This window comes from Mirounga leonina, unplaced genomic scaffold (assembly GCF_011800145.1).
Source record: "Mirounga leonina isolate KUSES-001 unplaced genomic scaffold, KU_Mleo_1.0 Mir_173, whole genome shotgun sequence".
NCBI lineage: Eukaryota > Metazoa > Chordata > Mammalia > Carnivora > Phocidae > Mirounga > Mirounga leonina.
The window spans coordinates 15,957,705-15,967,383 of record NW_023270447.1 but is presented as its reverse complement, the minus strand read 5'-3'; the positions used below and the strand labels follow the sequence as shown (position 1 = coordinate 15,967,383).

The following is a 9,679-nucleotide window of genomic DNA, read 5'->3' as shown; positions in this document are numbered from 1 at the left end:
TTAAGAAAAAAAAAATTAGTCCAATTATTGGGTTTTCAGTTCTCTGGCATTCCAAAGACCCGGGATTTTTCATCTTTCATTCCAAATTAGGGCATTTGGGTAGAAGCAGAGCCATGAGCCCAGCAGGAGGATTTTCAACCTAAAAAAAGTTCTGGACACCATTCTGGATATTAAATTATTTCATGTGTCTCTTCAGAGAGTATAGGGAGAGGAATATCCTATTAGGCTATAGAAATATGAGTAAGATGATCTCATAGGGACAATCTGATAAAGGCATCAAATGATCACATTAAGCTATAACTGTTCACACATAGAAATGATTTTTAGAGATTTTTTAAAGATATAATATAGGTATTAGAAATTCCTGAGTCCCAATTTTCTATTGTTGCTGTTGTTCCTAATATTGATATATTGGGAAAAAATACTCTGTATGTTTCTCCTTTTCTTTTTTGTAGTATTCATCACCCTGTTCCTGAGCATTCTAAATGGCCAGCTAACTTTAGTGAATATTATGAGTCTTGGCACTAACCAGCTAGTGGGTTTAACTCCCATAGCTATGACCCCAAAATTTGTTACTGAGGCCTTTATGAATACTAAAAATGAAGACAGGCAATGCTTTCCACTGGTTTTGACGCAGCAGGAACTTTCCCAAACAGCCAACTCTTAATTTTTCCATGCTTTAGAGCAGAGTGCACTTTTTCGTCTTACTTTGGAATGTGTTTTTATTCTAACATTTGAATATGGATGTTTCTAGAATTCTGGAAATTCAGTGGACTTTAAATAAAATAATGTTGCTATTCGGGGAAGATCCAGCTCTGAAGAAATTGGAGAACAAGCCAACTTCTCATTCTTAAAGATGAGTTAAATATGCAGGGGAAGGGAGTCATGTCACAAAGAAACTGAAAGGCAGATTTGTCATGGATTTGGATAATCAACATTTGGCTATGCTGAATGAGACAGCTCAGACCTTGTTTTTCTTCAGATCGTGTTCCCCTCAATTACTGCTCAAGGTGAAAGCAAATGCTCATTTTGACTAGGATTTTAAACAAATTATAAAATAGTTATTTTTTAAAGTACCATTTATTTTTGTAGGTGCTAGGTAGATCTGATTCTGCATTTTATTCTACCGTGCACGTGCATGCATGCATGCATATGTGTGAATAAGACTATACTCCCCAAGTCTACCTGGGAAGAAGGACCGGCCCACTGTGCCATGAAATAGTTAATATTTTAATTTTCCTCTTTCCCTTTCTTTGAAATTCTCTCCTCCTTCCCCCATCAAGGTAAATATTCCACAGTGTGATCTGCCAGACAAGGAGAGAGGAGAAGGAAGACAAAAGAGCAGGCTGGTGATTTGCTTTTCCCTACAATCCTTACTGGAGGGTTGGTTAGAGTTATTCTTCTCCATCTCCAAGATGTAGCACTGGAAGGGAAAACAACCCAAGCTCCTGGGAGCAGAGGGGTTAAGTACTCTGGGGAAAATAAATACATCTTGGTAACTCCAAATTGTCTTCAAATTTTATGTTTATTGGCCAGTTAATAATATCTTCTAAGGAATTTTTCTGTACACGGGTAACATCCCCATTCCTAATTCTGCTACTTGCCATGAGATGGTTTGAGGTTCATTCGTACACACACACACACACACACACACAGTGTATTTTGTACAGTTTAGGATCCTCTGCTTCCCTTAAAGGGGAAGTACTGAGAACAGCCATTCTGCTGTGGACTTAATAAAAGGTAAGAATTGGAAGGGAATTTGGTTTTTGGTTTTTGTTTTTATTATGTCCAGTTAGCCACTGTATAGTACATTATTAGTTTTTGATGTAGTGTTCCAGGATTCATTAGTTGCCTATAACACCCAGTGCTCATCACAACACGTGCCCTCCTCAATACCCATCATCTGGCTACCCCGTCCCCCCACCCCCGTCCCTTCTGAAACCCTCAGTTTGTTTCCCGGAGTCCATAGTCTCTCATGGTTCATGGTTTGTCTCCCTTTCTGATTTCTCCCCCTTTAGTTTTCTCTCCCTTCCCCTATGGTCCTCCGAGCTATGAAAGGGAATTTGAAAACCTTGTCCAAACCTTTTCCTTTATAGATAAGGAAAAGGCAGCCAAAAGGGGTTCAGTGATTTTCCCTGAAGTTACACAGCTAGTGCCTGGCATACCAAAGCCTCAAATCCATCCTTGGGGTGCATGCGTGCATGTGTGTGTTTCTCACCACATCTAGGGAAGAAACGTCTTGAGAGATATTCTGAAACTCATTAAAAAATTAACCTAATGGAGGTTGAAATTGAGGGTGTCTTAATTAGTTATTAAATTTATTAAACCAAACTTTGCTGTGGACCTTCAGGGAACAGTCACATTAAAATATTTTAAGCCATATAAAAACCTCACTTTAATTACTAAGTAGGCACGCCAGCCTGGAAAGATGGGTTTTGGACCAGCCCAACAGTCAATAAATGGGAGCAAATGCTTCCAGCCTTCACAGCATTAGGCTGCTCACCTGGGAGAACTGCTGCCTTCCCTTGTCATAGGCCCTCGAGGAAGTGGAGCGATGAGTACTGAATTCAAGCTTATGGGGTAAAGGCACAAATGGGACCAGTAGGAAAGATACTAACTTCTGATGTGCAAGCGATAGGACGGTAATAATATTGATCAATCTGCATTTGTAAGGAACCCAAGTAGTCTAATTACTACGTACATTTGTAACACACCAAGTTGACTCACCACTTGTTATTAATCCGGCTAGCATTCATAGCAGTGCTGGACAGCAGCGTCCTACTTTCCGGCTTCTTTGACCATTTGGCCATGTTCGCTGTTTCTCAGGGTTTCCTTTTGTCCGTTAACACCGTGGTTCTCAAAGAGCAGCTGTGAGGGTCCTCCAGATGGTTAATCTCTAGAAGTCTGAATATCTCTGCGTAGATTAGTGAGCAGCTGCTTATGGTATGAAGCAGTGCCTCACTCGCCCTGCGATTTCATGCCCCTCTTTGTCTCTGCTACCCTCTCGGCCCGGATCGCCTGCCTCTCTTCTCCGACTGACGCCCTTGTACGTTATGCTCCAAAGAGGAGTTTCCAATGTCACCTGTCGGTGAGGTTTCTCCCTGACCCCAGAGGGCTGACCCTACTCTCTCCTTTTACTCTATGCCATTTCACTTAGCACAGAACCTCTGTTACAACACTTGCAGAGCCGATCCAAATCACGGATTTACTTGTCTTTTTTTTTTTTTTTTAAGATTTTATTCATTTGACAGAGAGAGAGACAGCGAGAGAGGGAACACAAGCAGGGGGAGTGGGAGAGGAAGAAGCAGGCCCCTCTCCGGAGCAGGGAGCCCGATGCAGGGCTCGATCCCAGGACCCTGAGATCATGACCTGAGCCAAAGGCAGACGCCCAACGACTGAGCCACCCAGGTGCCCCCCTTTCTGTCTTTCAAAGTAGAATGGACACCATGATGGAAGTGACTGCCACAGCCACTCTGTGGCCCCAGGGACGGCCTGAGTAGGCCTTTCATTCCTGTTTGTCAAATGCATGCTGTTGCTTCACTGTTTTATGACTCACTGAATAAATATCTTCATAGAATCTCCCCTGTGGTCTGAATTTTGTCTTAATTCTTGGACCCCACCTCCACCCCCATTCTCACCCCAGTGTCCTGACGGCCTTCTCTTAAGAGTGCAGTGGACTTGGACTTTCACTGTAGCTATTGTCTTTCCCTTAGGGTCCTCCTTTCCATTTATTCTGATGGGAATTTGGCGAAAATTGCTCTTCGGGGCCAAGTTTTCCCTAATATGATCCTACTTTTTCTCCTATCATCTTTTTCTTTTAAGTTTTTATTTTTTAAATCCTCTTTATACCCAACGTGGGCCTTGAACTTACAAGAATTGCTCTACTGACTGAGCCAGCCAGGCATCTGTCCCCTATCCTCTTGATACGACTCCCCACGGTACACCCTGACCACATCCAGCTACGACATATCATCAGTGTCCTTATGCTTTCACAGTTCCCAGTCTTTCCTCAGATTTGGCTCTCATTCATTTATTCATTCACATTTGCATTTCATTCCCCTATTCAATAACTATTGAGCACTTACTATATGTCAAGCACTGTTCTTTCCTGTGTTCTGCCAGGACCACCCTTCTCCTCCCTTAGAAATTTTATTCGTTTCCTAATCTCCCCCAGTTAGTCCTAATTCGTCCTTCTTCTTCTACCTTTTAGCACTTGGCTGTTTTCTTTTGTGTTTACATTGTATTTTGTTTGATGATTAGTTTTTCGGTCTGGCTTTCTTCTCCAGCAGATGTCCTTGGGGGACAGGAGATGGTCTGCAGTGTTGTATCTCCCATCCAACTTGGCATAGCCTTTTACAGGTAAACCTCCCTCAGTAAAAGTCCCTTGAATTGAAAAGTGAGCAAACTATTAAGAAACCTGTAGAGGAAGATGGAAAGGTTGGAGGCTTCTAGGGTTTTGACTTGTACACTCTTGCTAATCTCCCCCAGAAGCCACATAAGCTAGCTACAATCAGCATGGTGAACTCATGGAATTCACTATTAAGTAGAGAAATCTAATGCTACTGGATTGTATATTTATAAATGGTTATAATGACATATATTATGCTATTTATATGTTATCCCAATTTTAAAAAAAGAGAAATGTTTTGCCCTGACTTAGGAAAATAAAAAAAAAAAAAGAGAGAACAAATAACTTAGGGGCACCATTAGGAAGGGAAGTTGTTTCAGGAATGAAAGAAAGAATGTCTATAGCTTATCCTGATTCCTTTCTGCAAACTGCAACCCGATCCTCTAACTATCGCATTCCTCTTCCATAACTGGGAGGAGGGGATAGATTTGTCAAATTATCTTACAGAGGGAATGGTGGTGGGAGAAGCAGAGAAAACTGGTGTTTCCACCCCGTTCTCCACTGCCACATCCTCCACCAGTCCTGACTATCTAGGCATCTTCCCAACTTTGAATAATGACTTCCAGTGACATAGAAGGGTAACCAATTCAAGGATTAATTGTAGCTCCACATGGGGTGCCTGGCTGGCTCAGTAGATAGAGAATGTGACTCTTGATCTCCGGGTCATGAGTTTCAAGCCCCACGTTGGGCATAGAGCTTACTTAAAAAAAATTGTATCTCTACAGGTAACAACTGTGCTCTATTATGATTATCAGATACCAAAATGGCCATAATATTGCTCTTTGAGATACAAGAAACACTAGCAAATTTGTGTCTTATAGTTTATTGGTATCCCCATGCACCCTAAGTTCACACATACACATACACATAGCCCCATCTCCGCACTTATAAAATATGTACATAGATATATGCATACACACACTTAAACTCACCTTCCAAAGCAAGTCTCTGCAATTTTCTAAAAATGCACTAAATCCTTAGGTTTGCCAAGCAGGACAGCATGATAGGGAAGGAACTGGAGCCCTTGTGCTATCATATCTCTCTGGGCCAGCACCATGTGGGAGACGCACCTAGAGGCTGCTCTTTCTGAAAACAGCCCAGCACTTAAAGCTAACCCTGAGTTCAACACCATCAGTGAGACAAGTTACAGGACTTCATGGCAGCGCATCACAGAAATTCAGGAACATATCAGAGCATTCGTCACTCTGGTGGCAGGAAATAAGCTGAAAGAATGTAGAGAATTACAATCACACATAATAGTGTTATCATTGGGAACTGTAGAATTTGGATCATGTGTGCATAGGCTTCTCCTTTTATTTTTATTTTATTTTTAAAAATATTTATTTGAGAGAGAGAGAGGGGGCATGAGGGGAGGGAGGGGCCAAGGGAGAGGGAGAAGTGACTCCCTGCTGAGTAGGGAGCCTGAGGCAGGGCTTGATCTCAGGACCCCGGGATCATGACCTGAGCGAAAGGCAGATGCTTAACGACTGAGCCCCTCAGGTGCCCCTAGGCTTCCCCTTTTAAATGAGTTCTTCTCGCAGGTACTGTTATGAACACTCAAGGGAAAGAGGGTTCTGGATAAAATCAACTAGGGACCAGCTACCCCCAGGTGGGCAAATGCTATACAGTGTGAACAGTAGGATGAGAAGCAGCTAGAGTGGGTGAAAATCCATTCTGAGTGTAAGCACAGCCTTGGCAGCACTGTTGGGAATTTTTTTCCCCCTGGGGATGTGATGGCTTAAGACTGTTAGGTTGCTGGACATGCAATCACTGAGGCCCCTGCATGGAATATTCTCTGGTCCATAGGTTTGGGCTCCTCAGCATCTACAACAGCATGGTGTATGTGAGAGAGAGCTGTAGCTCTAACCAGATCTCTCTAATTGCCAAAATGATTCAAGACCCAGGTACACCTCTTTTACCAAAGGTAGAGACCAAGGTAGCCTATAGCCTGACAATCCTCTCAATCCTTCCCAAAGTTGGCAGGTAATCAGAATCACGGAACTCAAAAAACACAAATTCCTAGCTCAACTACCCAAAGAGCCTGATTCAGAAAGTCTGTGCTAGAGCCCAGAACCCTGTCTTTTTCAAAAATTCCCATGGGTGGTCCTGTGATTCAACAGGCTTGGGAACCACTGGTTTAAGTGATAGTCCATTTTTGCTAATGCGTGGTTAAAAAAAAAAAGTGATGAGAACAAGAAAGATGACAGAATGGGGTCCAAGAGTTCCTTACCATCCCTCAGCGTCTTCAGGGCTCTTTTCTGCTGTGGGAGTGTCCACACCCTGAGGGTTTTTACAGGATGTTGAGAGGGGAAGCCTTGTAACCCAGAAAGCTGTGAACTGCTTCATGCTGACGGAGAACTAAGAAGGGGGTCATGTGTAAGCTGATTAGGATGATTTCCCTCTCTGTGTGTTTCGTTCCCAGGCAACAATTAAGACTGAACACCTGAGTGAATCTAAATTACTCAGGTCTAGTTCAAATCAGTATTTCTCCCTCTATGGGTAAGAGAGGATGTATCCATTCCCCTTTTGTGGACCTGGTTCTTCACTTCTCCCTCCCTTGGCAGTCTAGGCCCTGGTATTTAGAACTTTAGAAATACCAAGTTAAAAAGTTTAGCAAAGACACAGACCAGCTGTCAGCAACCTTTTTTTAAGCTTATGAAAAAAATGCATGAAAGCATTATTCTAATCCCCATTGCCAATCCTATAAAATTTCTATTGTTATTGAGCATCTTTTAATGAGATTACAAACTTGGTGGGCTCTGTTTTTGTTTTGTTTTGTTTTGTTTTTACCAAATAGTAAATTAGTTTGAATGGCAGCCTGGGTACCATTGCTCCTATTTTCAAAGCATTGCCTTGTCACAAAGGTATTCTGCATAAGGTGACATTGCTGAGGGATAGTCTGGTGGTTATGCACACACCAGTTCACAGGGTCGAGCAGTTTAGAGAAACTTCCAAAGGTGCCACCCATGTGACTTCCAAGCATCATGCCTGTTCCTCATGTCAAAAGAGATTTCTTAAGAGGTTAAATAGGAAGATACATAATTTACTTCAAAGTCTCCTTTTGGAATGTTTCCAAGTGCACATTATTTTTTAAATCACATTTGATAGTTCTCATGGTTACCAAATTTCTAAAAGAACTAGAATCAATTACCTCAATGGAAAGAATTTTCAACTCTTTACCTATATAGAATTTCTTTCAGTCATGCCAGGAAGAGTAATGAAAAAGTGGTAACTTGTTGTTCTACTTATTTTTCAATGGGTGAATCCAGTAAGCGATCCTACCAGCATTTGTGTAACTTGACCTGTACGCCAAGTTGGACAACCCTGCTCTTTGCTCTGACATCATTCAATAGAAAATGATGTGTAAATGGAATAAATAAGAGGCTTTTAAAAATAAATATCTCAAAATGTAACTATAAATTTAGAAAATCAGTGGATACTGGAAATGACAACATAAAGTGCTAATTCCATTTCCAAACATCTTTATCAGCACCAAGAAATGCCCTGTGTGGGGAATTGTGCTAGTTTCTAGTAATGCAAAAAGGTATGAGACATGGCTCTGTCTCAGTTGCTTATGATCCTGTTTGGAAAATAGACTTTGAACATGAAAAAATGAATAATAAATCACAGAATTTTTATCCAATTTATTTCTTCACAGATCATTTTGATTCTGGCTAGAATCATTTGATGGAAAAAACAGCAAGCCAGGGCTGGAAACATAGTTCAGATAGTTTAAGTGGGGTCTTAAAAAAAAAAGTCAAAAGAAGAGTAAACTAATTTACTTTATTCTGAAGTACTTGAAGAGCTTCACTTACAGTAATTTCTTAAGCTAAATATCAGGGTCTGTAAACTTTTTTTAAAGATTTTATTTATTTGACAGAGAAACAGAGAGCAAGAGAGCACAAGCAGGGGGAGCAGCAGAGGGAGAGGGAGAAGCAGGCTCCCCGCCGAGTAGGGAGCCCAGTGTGGGGCTAGATCCCGAAGGCAGATGCTTAAACGACTGAGCCACCCAGGCACCCCTGTAAACTTTTAAACCAAAATAGCTACCATTTCCTGACAGACTTTAATGTATCAAACATTTTACACCCTCACCTCTGTCTTCAATGCAGAGATGATGATGATGATTTTACGAATGATAAAACAGAAACTTGAACAGGTTAGGACAGATACTATGGTAGATCATATTACTGCTCACCCCTCTTTGCTCCTCTGTGTGTGAATCCAGATGTGGTCATATGAAGCTTCAACCAAGAACATGTGAGCAAAAATGATGTGTGTCACTTCTGGCAGAATTTTAAGAGCCAGTGCATGATTCACCATGCTTTCTCTCTTTCCATGAAGCCCAGCACAGAGGCAGCCCTGGTCCTGGATTGAAGACCATCTGGAGTAGAGCCATAGTCAATCCATGGTGGACATGCAGCATGAATGAGAAACAAACCTGGATGTGATAAGCCACTGATATTTTGGGATTGATTGTTTCTGCAGCAAAACCTAGTCTATCCTGACCAATATGCATAATAAATGACAAAACTAGAATTCAAACCTAAGTCTGTTTAATTTCCAAGCACAGGTGCTTGGCACAAAGTAGGCACTCCATAAACATTTGCTGAAGGAAGGAATACGAGCTGTTGCCCAGAATCAAACGCAATACTTCAGATGTGACCTGATCCACATAAGAACCATTAGGAGTACAAACACTATTTTTTTGCACTGAACATTTATTAATAAGGCTTAGAGTGTGTTAGCTTTGTTTTTTGTCAAATATACTTATTTCTTTAGCAAAAATGTATTGTCTATCTAACATGTACAAGCACAGAGTGAGATGTCATAAAAGGTAAAAATAATTGTCTTCTAGCTTTTCATAATCTCATGAGTGAGAGTCACACATTCATAACCAACTGTGTCACAAGACAATGCATAGAGCGTTGGAGAGAGTATGCTGTTGAATGCAGACTGAGATTGGAACTAGGCAGCCATGAATTTCAGTCATTCGTTCTACAAATATATGTTGAGTGTTAAACAATGAGTTGGGTGCTATGCTCGCTGTTACCAATACAGATTAAAAAAACACACCAGCCCCTGATCCCAAAGATCTCACAAACCGGTAAGAGAGACAGATTCCTTAATAGAGAATTACAATAAGAGCTGTGATAAAGTCAAGATCAGGAAGCTATGATATACAGGAGGAATATGAAATCAGCCTGGAAGAATCAAAGAAGGCCTTCTGGAGGAAGTGATCCTTGAGTTGATTCTTAACGGATGAGTGAGTTT

The 9,679-nt window shown here is 41.3% G+C and overlaps 1 long non-coding RNA gene across 1 annotated transcript; it reads left to right on the top strand.

Annotated features, from left to right (window-relative positions):
- The first annotated feature begins 3,773 nt into the window (after nt 1-3,773).
- On the top strand, nt 3,774-9,180 carry LOC118019123. The gene is made up of 2 exons (XR_004681580.1): nt 3,774-4,359; nt 8,750-9,180. It is a non-coding gene; the product is annotated as an uncharacterized LOC118019123 (long non-coding RNA).
- The last annotated feature ends 499 nt before the right edge of the window (nt 9,181-9,679 follow it).